A 14,789-nucleotide genomic window follows, 5' to 3' on the forward strand; every position below is an offset into this window, starting at 1 on the left:
TCGGCGGCGGGGGCCCTTCCGTTCTGGGACCCGCCGCTGAAGTGCCCCGAAGACCCGCGGCCTGGGCCCCGCGCCGGCGAATTACCGCCGGAGACGGGGTTGCGCTTCGGCGGTAATGCGATGGCGGGGGGGTCCTTCCACCCCGGAGCGGAAGGACTGACTCCCCTGCCAGTGAAGACCGGGAGCGGAAGAAACTCCAGGGCCCGGCCCCGTAAGAGTTTTCTGGGGCTCCCGAGCCAGTGAAGGACCCTGCTCCAGGGGCCCCGAAAAACTCTCGTGGGGGCCCCTGCGGAGCCCGGGGCAAATTGCCCCTCTTGCCCTCCCCCCCGGGCGGCCCTGAACTGACACAAGCAAATCTCCTAATGCTTGTGACTTTGATTGCTTCGAAACATCCCTGATAGTCCGTTTGGGTGGAGACAGACCAAATTGGTTCCACCTGGCCTGCCACAGATGCCACTAGAACCATCACAACTTTCTGCCAGCTGCACATGGTTTTAGTTAAACCTCTTGACCGCTGCCTTGTTATCCACACGTGCAAAATGGAGACAAATAATAATTTGCCTGCCTGCCTTACCAGAGAGTTGTGAAGATTAATTAGTAAACCGATCAGAGAGCACACACAATCCTAAGGGTCTTGCAGCCTCCAGCTCCGTAATTAATTTGGACAAGTGTCCCCTGGAAAACTTTTCTAAATGATGCGCACAAACTGCTGAGCTACACCTTTCCCCAGCAGGCAGCTGGTGACAGCAACAAGATCCCTACTCTGTTACCCTACAATAACTCAGTTAAATCCAGGGGAGCTCCCAAGAATCTTCTATCGAAATTTCTCCAGAATCATAACACTGTCACTGCACATAGTGGTCTGAACACATTGGGTAGATGTGTTTTATGGTGATGGGAAGGTGAAAAAACTAATTTTCAGCTCTGGGCAAGGAAGGACACAGAATGGTAAGTGTCAGCTATATAACATGCTTAAGAGAGATGGTGGGGAATTTTTTACCTAACCCTTTTTTTCACCAATTAGAAAATGCCGGTGTGCTAAAACCAATTTTTTTCCACAGGAAATAGTCAATTTTTGAGAAATTTCTCACTTGAAATTTTTTTGGAAGTTGTTGAATTGTGACATTGACATTTTCTAAACAAAACATTCCATTTCTTTGGTTCAAAACCAATTTTTTGCTTCCAAATATAATGTCTGGTATAAAACAATGTATAAAGGTCAAAATTGAAATGGAAACATTTTGAAATTCTCAAAACCAAGTATCTAATTTGGATCAAATCTTTTTATTTTCAGTTTGCAAAAATATTGAGATTTCAACTTTTTGTCCTGATTCAGGCTGGGAATTTATTTATTTTAAATCTTACAAGTTTTCCTGGTGGATGACAATTTCCTGACCAGCTGTCATGCTTAGCCCTCAGCTGCATGGAAACCCTTCCTCTGGCCTCTTCAGGTCTCCTGTCCCTTTGAAGGGGAAGAAAGCTGGAGTATTGGCCACTTGCCACCAAAATCTCACCCTTAAAAGTCAGCAAGACAAACCTTCACAAGTTACTGCAGATGAAAGCTCTAGGGCCACAGCAGTCAGGCAAGCCCCAAGGATAATGGCCTCTGCAACGATGTATTGTCAAGGAGCCACAGGGAACTATAAGTACTTGGCATAGAGCCTCTGTGTGCATGGCCCTGCCTTGAGCTGAAGCCCCAGATATCCATGCAGATGAAGGGGAAGCTACTCTCACTGGAAGAAAGAGGAAGTTCTGTAAGATGAATTTCCCTTCTAGGAATCTAAGAATTTATCCTCATTTTATAAATGAGGAAACTGAGGCAAGACGACAGTGATTTGCCTTAGGTCACTGACTGAGCCAGGTCAGATCTAGAATTAGAACTCAGGAGTTTACTTCTCTGGCATGTAGCTCAGAATTTATGGCAGGATCTAGCCCCACTGAAATGTGGTGATTTTGATCAAGTATAAAAGTCAAATGAGTTGTTGGTAGTGAAGATATCTTCCCAAGATGTAATAATGGAAAATTCTTTTCAAGAGTTGGTGTTTAGACCTCACAAAAATGTGCAGCAAATTGCAGAGTGATTTATTTGTCAATGTCTTTATAGGTTGGGCGTTACTTTACCCCACAGCTGGAGTCAATTTTTATTATTTAAAAGTGGAAAGAAAGCAAAACTAAACACATACAGATCTGTCTGTTTTAGATTGTACTTTCCCCAAACATTACTGTTTAGAACTTAACCCTGAATATATTTCTTCAGGGGCCGGTTGGCAACACTGAATTAAAACAACTAGGACTGGGCAGATTATATATGTAACCCTTCTGCCCCTCTGAGTTGGCAGCAACAAGGGCTGGGTTCAGTGTCCAGGGGTTCCGTTTCAATAATGTAATGCAAAACCGGCTCGAGCCCCCACCCAGTGACCTGGGACAATTACATACCACCCCCCCGGGCGCCTCCAGGAGGCAATACTTCCCCACTCGCAAGCATGGAATCCGAGTGTAGCAAAATCCTTTTAATAGAGGAGGGAAACAATGAGGCATCACATTGGAGAAACACCACAAACAGGATTATAATACAAACCATAAGCAAAAAAAAACAACCCACCTCCAAGTACGTCTGGCAATGTCCTTTCCCCCTTAGGGTCTTAAGTCCAATCACCCCAAAGTTCAACAACCCAAAAGTCTCTGTCTCTGGTCAGTGCCACCCCAGAGTACAAAAGTTTTCCCCCACAGCCTGGGTGGAAATGGGAGGGGCACACACAGGGTGTCAAGGGGCACCTTACATGGGCCAGGGGCCAACTGCTCCGCCTCTCCGTGGAGTTCTGCTGCAGCCTTCACCACGACCGGCTCCACTCTACCAGCTCCTCCAGCTGACCCGTGAGCCACTCCAGCCACCCCCACAAACCGCTCCACTCCACTCACTGTTCCATGGGCTGCTCCAACATGCTACAAACTGCTCCACTCTGCCAGCCACTTAGCAATAGATCTTCAGGCTCCCCCACTAGTTAACACAGCACTCAGTGAACTCAGCTCAGTAAGCCTAGCTCTTTTAGTGATTTCAGCTTGTAGTGGGGAGCCCAGGTGCTGGTGCACCATTGGCCAAACACAAATTCAGCTCAGCAGCCTCTAAATGGACTCCTAATGGGTTCAAAATCAACTCTGCTCTTCAACAGTGGAGAGAGGAGGAGGTGTAATTGGTGTTCCAGACCCATACCATCAGATACACACACCAATCCCCAACATCTCTCAATTCACTGGGAATTGGCACCCATGTCCCTTGTCTAGCAAGTGCTACTTATTTGATGGTGAGACATCTCTGTCATAAAGCAGTCTCATAGTTCCTCATTCACATATTCAGGGTGACAACATTTTATTCCTCCTGCCAAAATAACAAAGAAATTGGGGATTCCAGAGCTGTCAAAATAACTATTCCAGGCTGCTGTGGGCTATGCTATGTGGGGTGGGTGTGCCAATGCAAATACCTTTCCACACTCCCCATAATTCACCACCAGATGTCAGGGTAGAGCTCATCCTGACTCTGCTTACATCTAGAAACACCTCCTAAAAGCAGTTAGCTGATCTGATACTCAGAGCCACTTCAAAACTTTCCCCTTGTACTGATAAAGGACATGAGGTTTCACCTTCATTGCTACAGGTCCATCTCGCTCCCTTTAATACCAAAGCTTAGACACACTAGGTGTAATACAACAGTCTTTAAATACAGTAGTTACTGGTTACCCTGAGAGACTGCTGAAGAAACAAATAAATAGTGAGGTGGCAATGGTGATTTACATCACTCTTGAACAACACACAGTCAGAGCCATTAGTGAAGAAGTGTATGACCAGGAAATTTTCCAGTGCCTGTCAACTTTATTCAGTTAGCCAGCAAAGGCAAACAGAACAACAACATGGTGAGAAACAGATCCTACGTGGAAGGCAACACTGTACCTATTAGAGAAAATTCAGTCTCTTGCGATTTATGCTTAGCTGTAGTTATAAAAGTTAGCATGGCTCATAGTCTAGTGGTTAAAGCACAGGTGTAGTGATTCAGGTTCTAGTCCTAGCTATGTCACAAATGTCCTGTCTAATCTCAGGTGAGTCGCTTCACCTCTTTGTATGTCAATTTTCCCAACAGTAATACTTCAACAATACCAGACTCAAAATGCACTAGGAGGTTCAATAATGTTTGCAAAGGGTTTTGAGATTCTTGTCCGGAAGATACTAAGGAAACAAATTGTTATGGACTAATCATGTCAAGAAATGCAAAGCACATCTCTTATCCTCAGTCTTCCCTTTTATCCAGACTGAAGCTCCATTCAGTATAAGCATCATTGTGCCAATTGAGAGCTGCTTCCAGCTTAGTGGAGTCTCTCGGTTTTAGCAAAATGCACGTGGAACAGAACATTTATAAACAATAATTGCATCTTTGCATGGCATATTGCACTTCATGCATAATTTCAGTCTCAAAGTTCCATTGTTCCACTGGTGATTGGCACTGGCATTCTGAGGGCTGCCATGTGTATGTTTACCGACAAAGGGCTCTATAACACACAACATATGTGGGTAAGAAAAACAAGTATAATTATAACAGGCACAATTCCGGTCGGCACCATTGTTAATACCTCTTAATTTACTTTATTTATTCTCTCTCCTCCCTACTGAGTCCTGGTAAGTGCCAAACACCAGACACTGCTGCCCCTCCAGCAAAGCTGACCACTTCCCAAAAAAATGCCTTGCTTGAACTGATTCACTCTGTGAAGGATTGCAGGGGGATGCTCTCTTCAAATGTTAGACAAATCTTTTGAAGGACATGTTATAGGATAGGTACAAAGTGGCTTCCAGCAACTTTTAGCTTCCTGCTGGCCTAGCAAGAGCTAGAATCCTTTTCAGCTCACTTAGTCAGGCTGCTGTCTGCAGATCACAAGGCTGTTTGTTCAAATCTTAGCAGTGAAAGTGTACACGGTGCACTCAGAGAGAGATCAGTCAGCAGACAGGGGACATCTCTGCTTGGGTGAGGCAGCTCTAGGGTATGTCTGCACTTCACTGTAAACCTGAGCTCAGACCCAGGTGTGAGCCCAACAACCCCCCCTTTCCTTCTTCCCCTGGTCTACACACAAATCTTTCTGATGTTGGTCACAAGCCCTCAGCATGCAGGTCCAAGGACCTAACTGGGGAATGGATCTGAGTCCAGGTGCTGGTGGGACTCAGGTTCAAGTCGCATCATTTTGCAGTGAAGATGCAGCTCACCAGACTCAGGTCTAGAGAGTCTCTGTTTCGTGGGCCTTCTACGCCAAGATTTCCCCACTCGATTCCCAGGAACCGGAAGTAACCCCACTTGGTTCAAATGCAGCTACTTGTCATTGAACTCTTTTTTTCTATGCTGACTGCTCACCTGGAAACATATTTAACAGTCTCCCATGCTAGCTGTGGCAACCAATAGGCAAAAGCACTACACCAAGTACCCTGATACCTGGCCAGTGGAACACAGTCAAATTCTAGTAAATCTCTGATGTGAGGTAAGCAAGTCATTTCACTTCAATAAGAGTGTAAGAAATGATCATGTGTACAGAGAAATCTTGACGCTTGTGGCAATGGGGATCAACTGGACTGCCTATCAGTGCAGAGATTGAGTCAAACAGCTTCAGATGACTACTGCAAGGTCAGGGATAGCAATGGCACACCTGATAACTCGCCTTCTACCTGCCTCTTCTATGGGCAATTTGAGTTGGGTGCGTCAGCACACACTGAGCCCACAGTGGTGCAGGACAATCTGCTAAGCAGGGATTGGCACCCTTATAACCCCCAAGTCATAGGAACCTCTGAAGAATAGCCAGCGGCCATCAAATGAAACTGGGAAATTGACTCCTGTTCTCACAGTGGTCCCGGGGCAGGGGAGGGAGGAGGGGGAACCTGAGCCAACTACAGCACACCCTGGGGCCCTACTCCAAGGAACTGCTTAGGGATGGTCCTGAGGAGCAGCCTGCAGCAGAAGAAGGAGTACTGCTGGAGCCACAGCCACATATGTTTGTGCCTCCATACATGAATGGGAGAGATTTCTAGCTTATGAGCCAATGAAGTTAGTGTAACTCTCACAGTTCCTTGCCTCCCAATCTGTCCCCTCCCCGGGCATTGAATTCAGAATGGGTATTGGGAACTTAAAGCAGAAGATGAACAAGCAGGTATTGTGGACTATTTTTTTTTAACTTCATACACTCAAATGATACTAAGATGGGTTGGGGAAATAAAAGTAAGAGGTTTACCTTGCCTTCCCTTTTAGTTCACTGCAGCATACGAACTGGCCGTCTGTGTGAGTACTATCCCAAGCCATTAGTGTGAGTACTTTTACTATACCAGGGAGGTGGGAGTGTATGGAAGCCTTGAGGCTTGTAGTAGGACCTGAATGGGCTGTATATTGTGCAAGTGTCCTGTATTATGAGTCCAAAGTGTCCTGAGGGGTTGTATGTAATCCATGGGAGTGAATGAGTGTCTCCACCTAACAGCACCTTGTTTTTCCCCCATGGATTTTGACACTCTCCTGGTTGGTCATGAGAAGTATGCAAGCACAGCATAGGAGCTCCAGGCAGCTGGTTACATTGTGGGGTCAGGCAAAGGTCTCTCTCTATCGCTCATGAACTCCCTCCATTCAGAGATGTGCTGGTCAGTCACCATACACCTAAAAAACTCTCTAGCAGAAATCGATGGCTGACTTCTGGTGGCTTGGAACACAAGATTATGCTGCCAGTCAAATCTCCAGAACAATATTGTTCTCCAGTAGTTACCTTACCTAAAAGGATCATACAACCATAGGTACGAAAGCATAGCATGTGGAACCCACCCCATACAACCACAGGGGAAAATGGTGGGGATTTATAACATACATCTTACCCAGGTATCTGAAGTCTTGCTGCTGAGTAGAGCTCACATAACTGTCCATAGCAAGAAATGTCTTTGGTGTGTGTGTGTGTGTGGGGAAATGAAACTCAATGATTTTAAAAAGTAGCACCTTTTGACCTTGAGTTTCTGCAGCTGCTCCCTGTGCATCAGATGCAATGTAATTTTTTTCTCATGCTTAGACATGTTCTTCCTTTTGTCTTGGCTGGCCCTTCCACCTCTGCAGGGCACATAGAGGCAACCAGGAGTCATGAGGGGTGAATTGTGACACAGCCGTTCAGGAGGAAGTGAGTCAGACAAAATAATGGGTGAGATCCAGCTGAAGGCCAACCTGGAATTCCAGAGAGAGAGAGAGACATACGATAGGTGGAAAGAGAGTCTGGACAGCGTGACGGGAGATTAGCAGTGCCGTCTTTGGAGGAGAAACACATGTCAAGGAAGGAAGATAGAGTCCAACAGAAAGATCTGTTTGAGGGGATGCTCACACTCCTCACAAGACTGCAGGCTCCAGCTCCACCTCCTGTTCCAATCCCATGCCCTGAGTCCCCTCCACACTACCTGAAATCCATGCATTCATTGGACAATTCTGTGCTAAGGTTACAATGTTATTATATTACTTTGTCATCCCAAATTCTACAAACAAATAGCGTGGCAAGGAATAACAGAGACTGTTAAAAGGCTACTAGCAAACACCATGGAAGATGAGCCAGAGCTCAGAATCTTGGAATACAGAAACATCCCTTGAGGGAAATGTCTTGCTAGCTCAAATGTTTATAGACAGTCTCTGTTCCAAACTAACTTGTTAAAATGGCTCCTATTATCAAATCCAGAGATCAGCTAAGACCTAAGAGCCTACTTGAAAGCAGGGATCAAGCAAATTAAAGGAAACACCCCCACCCCCAGCAGACAAGTTATATGGGCTTGATTTGAATCTCATTAGTTTTACACCAGTCTGTCTCCCCTGAATTTAATATAGTTACTCCTTATCTACCCTGTTGCAAGAAAGATCAGAATCCAGTTCAACTACTGTAAAACTTTCATGTACAATACCACATTGATGGAAAATAGAAATTCTCTAATCAGAAGGAAGTAGGAAAAACCCCTCTTATATTCTGGAACATACATATAGGAACACCTGGCGGGGGGTGTGGGAGGGGGAGGGAGAGGAAGAGAGAGAGTGCACAAGGTTCCCCATCTTAGTTCCCTTGAGCCACCTAACCCAGAGTGAATGTTTCCAAATTCAGGCGTATGTTCTTGCTGGGATAAGGCAGCCTTGAATTCATAGATTTTTAACACCGGAAAGGTTATGATCATCTAGTCTGTTCTCCTACATAATACAGGCCAGAGAAACTTCTGGGTGAACTAGGACATCTCAGAAAGACATCTAGTCTTGATTAAAAACTTCAAGTAAAGGAGAATCTACCACATTGCTAGGTAAGTTGCTTCAATAATTAATTGTCTTCTCTGATAAAAACACAAACCTCATTTCTAGTCTGGATCTGGCTAGCAGATAATTCAAGCAATTTTATACGGCCTGTGGCAATGAAAAAAGGGCTTGAACCACAAAGTTGAGATCCTGATCCAAACTTGATATTCAAGGATGTTCAGATCCAGACTGGAGTTCTGGAAAAGTAAATTGGGTGCCTGAATTTGATGGTTTCTGCTTGCAGAGTGACTACAGTACATGAACTTGGACACACATCAACCCACCATGCATTTCATCACTGCTAAGCAGGACGACATAATTATAAATGATCTTTTTGATGTGATCACCCTGATTATGGAGAGGATGGTATTATGAGACTGCCTACAATGGCATGTAGCTGATCTGCAACTGCTAGCAGCAAATACCTCCAATGGCTGGTGATGAGACACTAGATGGGGAGGGCTGAGGTCTTGCCCACATGCTCAGTGTCAGTCATCCGCACCCGAGGGCTTGTCCTTGGGCTTCTACAAATACAGCTGAAAAGCTACATCTTTTGCCTTCAGCATGGACCAGCCTACACCAAATGACAGGTATTGTCAAACCATTTCTAAGACAGGATGTCTCTGAGCCTCTCTCCAAGTTCTTACCATAAATCACATTTCAAATAACACCAACTGAATGCTGTGCTATATTATCAAAATGCTCAGTATATTTTTTTCAGAAAATATAAAGATTTCCAGTATATGGGACTTTAAATTAAGCTGGCGATGTTACCTGCCTGCATGTTTATGGCTATGAAAAAGCCCTGAACTTAAAAAGGAATAGATTCCTCAGTCCTTCACCCCTTCTTTTTGTGAGCATATGCAACCCTGGTTTGTGAGGTTTAATCACAGGTTCAGAGGGCAAGGTTTTATGGGAGCCCCTAGTTAAAACCTTGGTAGTACATCACTGTGATGATAACCTTGGCCAAAATATCATAGGCTCATAGACTTTAAGGTCAGAAGGGACCATCATATAGAACATAAAATCTTTAAATCATGATTTGAGGACATTAGTGACTCAGCCAGAGATTATGGGGGTCTATTACAGGAGTGAGTGGATGAGGTTCTGTGGCCTGAAAGGTGCAGGAGGTCAGACTAGTGATCATGATGTCTAGAAATTTGAAGTTGCACAGAATCCACCCTTTACAGTAGTTTCAGCCTACAAGTGAGCTCTGCCCCACGCTGCAAAGGAAGGCAAACAAAACAAAAGAACCCAAGGTCTCTGCCAATCTGACCCAGGGATATGACCCAAATATGGCAATCAGTGGACGTATCCAAAATAATGGTCATACTGGGTCAGACCAATGGTCTAACCCAGTATTCTGTCTTCTGACAGCAGTCTGTTCCAGCTATTTCAGAGGGAATGAACAGAACAGGGCAATTTATCCATCCCCTGTCATCCAGTCCCACCTTCTGGCAGTCAGAAATTTAGGATACCTAGACCAGGGGTCAGCAACCTTTCAGCAGTGGTGTGCCAAGTCTTCATTTAAACACTCTAATTTAAGGCTTCGCATGCCAGTAATACATTTTAGGTCTCTCTATAAGTCTATATATTAAATAACCAAACTATTGTTATGTAAAGTAAACAAGGTTTTCAAGATGTTTCAGAAGCTTTGTTTAAAATTAAATTAAAATGCAGATCTTATCAGTTTAGTGTGATCCTTGCCCTTGCTTTTCCTTGCTGAGTTTTCCAATGTCTGGCATGTATTTGGATACTTTAAGCTGCACACAGGCTTCTGAGTGATCAGTTGTTAACCAGCCAGCAGTGGTCACTGAGTGGGACCGGCAGTGGGACCCCGGCTGGCAAGAGACCAGCAACAGGAACCCCCGCTCTGAGGCTTCGGCCACTGGCTCCTGTCAGCTGGGGTCTCAGCCCACTGCCAGCCTGGGAGTTCCTCCACCCAGGCCAGCAGCAGCAGGCGCTGAGTGGGACCAGCAGCGGGACCTCGGCTGTGCTGTAGGTTGCAGACCCCTGACCTAGACCATGGGGTTGCATCCCTGACCATCTTGGATAATAGCCATTGATGGACCTATCTTCCATGAACTTATCCTTTTAATTTCCATTTAACTAGCTTCCTCGTTTTGTGTAGTTTCCCTTTTCAAAGTTAAATGCTACTGAGGTAGGTTTCTTTGTATTTTCCCCCACCCCCAAGGATGTTAAATATAATTACATTATAGTTGCTATTACCAAGTGGTTCATCTATATTCACCTCTTGGACGAGATCCTGCACACCACTTAGGACTAAATCAAGAATTGCCTCTCCCATTGTAGGTTCCAGGACTAGCTGCTCCAAGAAGCAGTCATTAATTGTGTCTAGAAATGTTATCTCTGCATCCTTTCTTGAGGTGACGTTAATATTGGGTTAGTTGAAATCCCCCATTATCATCAGGTTTTCTGTTTGTGTAGCTGTTTGAAGGACCGTGTGCTGTAGCTGGCAGTTGGAGGCGGAGCTACCAAGGAAGGTTTGAAAGCTAGAAGCCTCTGGTAATTGGCTGAGCCTTAACCAGTGGGCGGGGCATTCACTCAGGCCAGGGCTGTATAAAGCTGCACACAAGCGACCAGGGAGCTTAGCGAACAGGAGCTGCTAGCAGGGAGTTTCGCAAGGGAGTTTGGAAGGGAAGTAGGAAGGGAGTGGGGGTCCCTTGTTGGTCTCATCTGTGACCCATTGGTCTCCTGAACCTATAAACCAAGCCCCATCCTAAACCTTTCTGTTTAAAGCAGAACAGAGCAGACAGGGAGCTGCAGACGGGAATTTGAGAGAGTTTGACAGAGGGAGGCTTACAATGGTGAGGAGGACCCGCAACACCTGTGCCCGCACTGCTTCTGTCTCCTCCACCTGCGCCTGTAGCCAGATAGAGCACCAAAGCATGGATGCTTTTACCCAGATTCAGGTGTGGGCTTGCAAAGATTGTAATTTGCAATTTCCACTTACTGATATCCAGGCTGGGGGTGGCATCCAATGTGAAAGGTGCCTACTGGTGGAATCTCTCAGGCAGCAGGTGGGAGAGCTACAGGAGGAAGTGGCTAGGCTGAGGAACATCCATATCCATGAGCAATTCCTGGACAGTATCCATGTGGAGATAGCTGACGTAGCTGTCCCAGATCACAGGACTACTGACACACCAGTGGAGGAGGAGATGGCTCAGGGTGGACACAGCCAGCTGGTTACTTCTGGCAGCGGGCAGTGCTCCACCCCTGCTGCAAACCCTCCTGCTGTGGTAATAGATAACCGTTATGCTCTTCTTGATACAGGAGAGAAGGAATCACCCCCAACAGTTAAGGAGGCGAAGCCTCGTACCCCTAAGGCTGGGAGGTCTGCTGCCACCACTGATAATAAGAAACGTAGGGTAGTGGTGGTTGGAGACTCTCTGCTGAGGGGGACGGAGACACCCATCTGTCGCCCTGACCGTTCATCCCGGGAGGTATGCTGCCTGCCTGGGGCCCGTATCCGAGATGTTACAGAGGCATTGTCGAAGATTATCCGGCCTTCTGACTACTACCCCATGCTACTGATCCATGTGGGCACAAATGATACTGTGAGGTGTGACACTGAGCAGATCAAGAGTGACTACAAGGCTCTGGGAGTACGGGTTAAGGAGTTTGGAGCGCAGGTGGTATTCTCTTCGATTCTTCTTGTCGAAGGTAGGGGCCCAGGCAGAGACAGATGCATCGTGGAGGTGAATGCCTGGCTGCGAAGATGGTGTCGCCAGGAGGGCTTTGGCTTCCTTGACCATGGGATGCTATTCGAGGAAGGACTGCTAGGCACAGATGGCGTTCACCTTTCGAGGAAGGGAAAGGCCTTATTTGCGCACAGACTGGCTAACCTAGTAAGGAGGGCTTTAAACTAGGTTCGACGGGGACAGGTGAGCAAAGCCCACAGGTAAGTGGGGAACAAGTCCTGGGAGATGGGTTGGAAACAGGAGGGAGCACAGGCTATAATGGCAGAGAGAAAGGAGGGTCAGGGCAAAGCTGGGAGGCAAGATCAAACCAGTATCTTAGATGCCTATATACAAATGCAAGAAGTATGGGTAATAAGCAGGAAGAACTGGAAGTGCTAATAAATAAATACAACTATGACATTGTTGGCATTACTGAAACTTGGTGGGATAACACACATGACTGGAATGTTGGTGTGGATGGGTATAGTTTGCTCAGGAAGGATAGACAGGGGAAAAAGGGAAGAGGTGTTGCCTTATATATTAAAAATGTACACATTTGGACTGAGGTGGAGATGGACGTAGGAGATGGGAGTGTTGAGAATCTCTGGCTTAGGCTAAAAAGGGGTAAAAAACACGGGTGATGTCGTGCTGGGAGTCTACTACAGGCCACCTAATCAGGTGGAAGAGGTGGATGAGGCTTTTCTTAAACAACTAACAAAATCATCCAAAGCCCAAGATTTGGTGGTGACGGGGGACTTCAACTATCCAGATATATGTTGGGAAAATAACACCGCGGGGCGCAGACTATCCAATAAGTTCCTGGACTGCATTGCAGACAACTTTTTATTTCAGAAAGTTGAAAAAGCTACTAGGGGGGAAGCTGTTCTAGCCTTGATTTTAACAAATAGGGAAGAACTCGTTGAGATTTGAAAGTAGAAGGAAGCTTGGGTGAAAGTGATCATGAAATAATAGAGTTTACAATTCTAAGGAAGGGTAGAAGGGAGTACAGCAAAATAGAGACAATGGATTTCAGGAAGGCGGATTTTGGTAAGCTCAGAGACCAGATAGGTAAGGTCCCATGGGAATTAAGACTGAGGGGAAAAACAACTGAGGAGAGTTGGCAGTTTTTCAAAGGGACGCTATTAAGGGCCCAAAAGCAAGCTATTCCGATGGTTAGGAAAGATAGAAAATGTGACAAAAGACCACCTTGGCTTAACCACAAGATCTTGCGTGACCTACAAAATAAAAAGGTGTCATATGAAAAATGGAAACTAGGTCAGATTACAAAGGACGAATATAGGCAAATAACACAGGAATGCAGAGGCAAGATTAGAAAGGCAAAGGCACAAAATGAGCTCAAACTAGCTATGGGAATAAAGGGGAACAAGAAGACTTTATCAATACATTAGAAGCAAGAGGAAGACCAAGGACAGGGTAGGCCCACTGCTCAGTGAGGAGGGGGAAACAGTAACAGGAGACTTGGAAATGGCAGAGATGCTTAATGACTTCTTCGTTTCGGTCTTCACTGAGAAGTCTGAAGGAATGTCTAATATAGTGAATGCTTACAGGAAGAGGGTAGGTTTAGGAGATAAAATAAAAAAAGAGCAAGTAAAAAAATCACTTAGAAAAGTTAGATGCCTGCAAGTCACCAGGGCCTGATGAAATGCATTCTAGAATACTCAAGGAGTTAATAGAGGAGGTATCTGAGCCTCTAGCTATTATCTTTGGGAAATCATGGGAGACGGGGGAGATTCCAGAAGACTGGAAGGGGGCAAATATAGTGCCCATCTATAAAAAGGGAAATAAAAGCACCCAGGAAACTACAGACCAGTTAGTTTAACTTCTGTGCCAGGGAAGATAATGGAGCAGATAATTAAAGAAGTCATCTGCAAACACTTGGAAGGTGGTAAGGTGATAGGGAATAGCCAGCATGGATTTGTAAAGAACAAATAGTGTCAAGCTAATCTGATAGCATTCTTTGATAGGATAACGAGCCTTGTGGATAAGGGAGAAGCGGTGGATGTGATATACCTCGACTTTAGTAAGGCATTTGATACGGTCTCGCATGATATTGTTGTACCAATTATATTAGATCAGTAAAAACCAGCAGGATCTTATTAAAGGGGACAAGGCAAAGATGCCACATTTATTATGATAACAATTTATGACTAATAACTAATATCTTAATTCTTATACACACACATTATACCTATTACCTATACACACACACATTCACATTATACCTAATACCTATATACACACACACATCCACATTCATCAGGTGTTCTGAAGCTGCTGCATAGTTACCAGTCCTGAAGATAGCTTAAGTTCATGGCTTGATTTTGCAGCTTGGGTTCGTAGCTTGTGGCAGCTAACTGGCCAGGAAAGCTGGGCACAAGGCTGAGCTGGATCTCTGTTGGGCAGGCACCGATGTTCTTCCATGTTGGCAACAGAATGTTACCCAGAGTTTCTCATCTCACCCTTCTTTTTTATAGGCTTTTAGTTTGGATTCAAAGTCTATAGGTCTTGCTGTGTCACGCTGCCTCTGGGTTTAAATTGATCACCCATCAATTGCAGGCATGACTTTCAGCCTTGGACCTGGCTTTGATCTTCCTTCTGTTGTCCTTTTCTTTTTAGGGTGGATGCTTCTTACTTTGTTTAGGGATGTTGTCTAGGTCTTCAGCTGTTGGTATTTGAACTTTATCTCATCAGGACAGGCTGGGGCTGGAGGTTGATTCCATCATTCATACATACCTCATTCACACATCTAAACT

General features: G+C 45.4%; 1 protein-coding gene across 1 annotated transcript in view; it reads left to right on the forward strand.

Annotated features, from left to right (window-relative positions):
• ERICH5 (glutamate rich 5) overlaps nucleotides 1-14,789 on the forward strand; it is an 801,722-nt gene that overhangs the window by 229,842 nt on the left and 557,091 nt on the right. The gene's annotated exons all lie outside the window — the stretch shown is intronic.

Source organism: Gopherus flavomarginatus, chromosome 2, assembly GCF_025201925.1.
Source record: "Gopherus flavomarginatus isolate rGopFla2 chromosome 2, rGopFla2.mat.asm, whole genome shotgun sequence".
NCBI classification, from domain to species: Eukaryota; Metazoa; Chordata; order Testudines; family Testudinidae; genus Gopherus; species Gopherus flavomarginatus.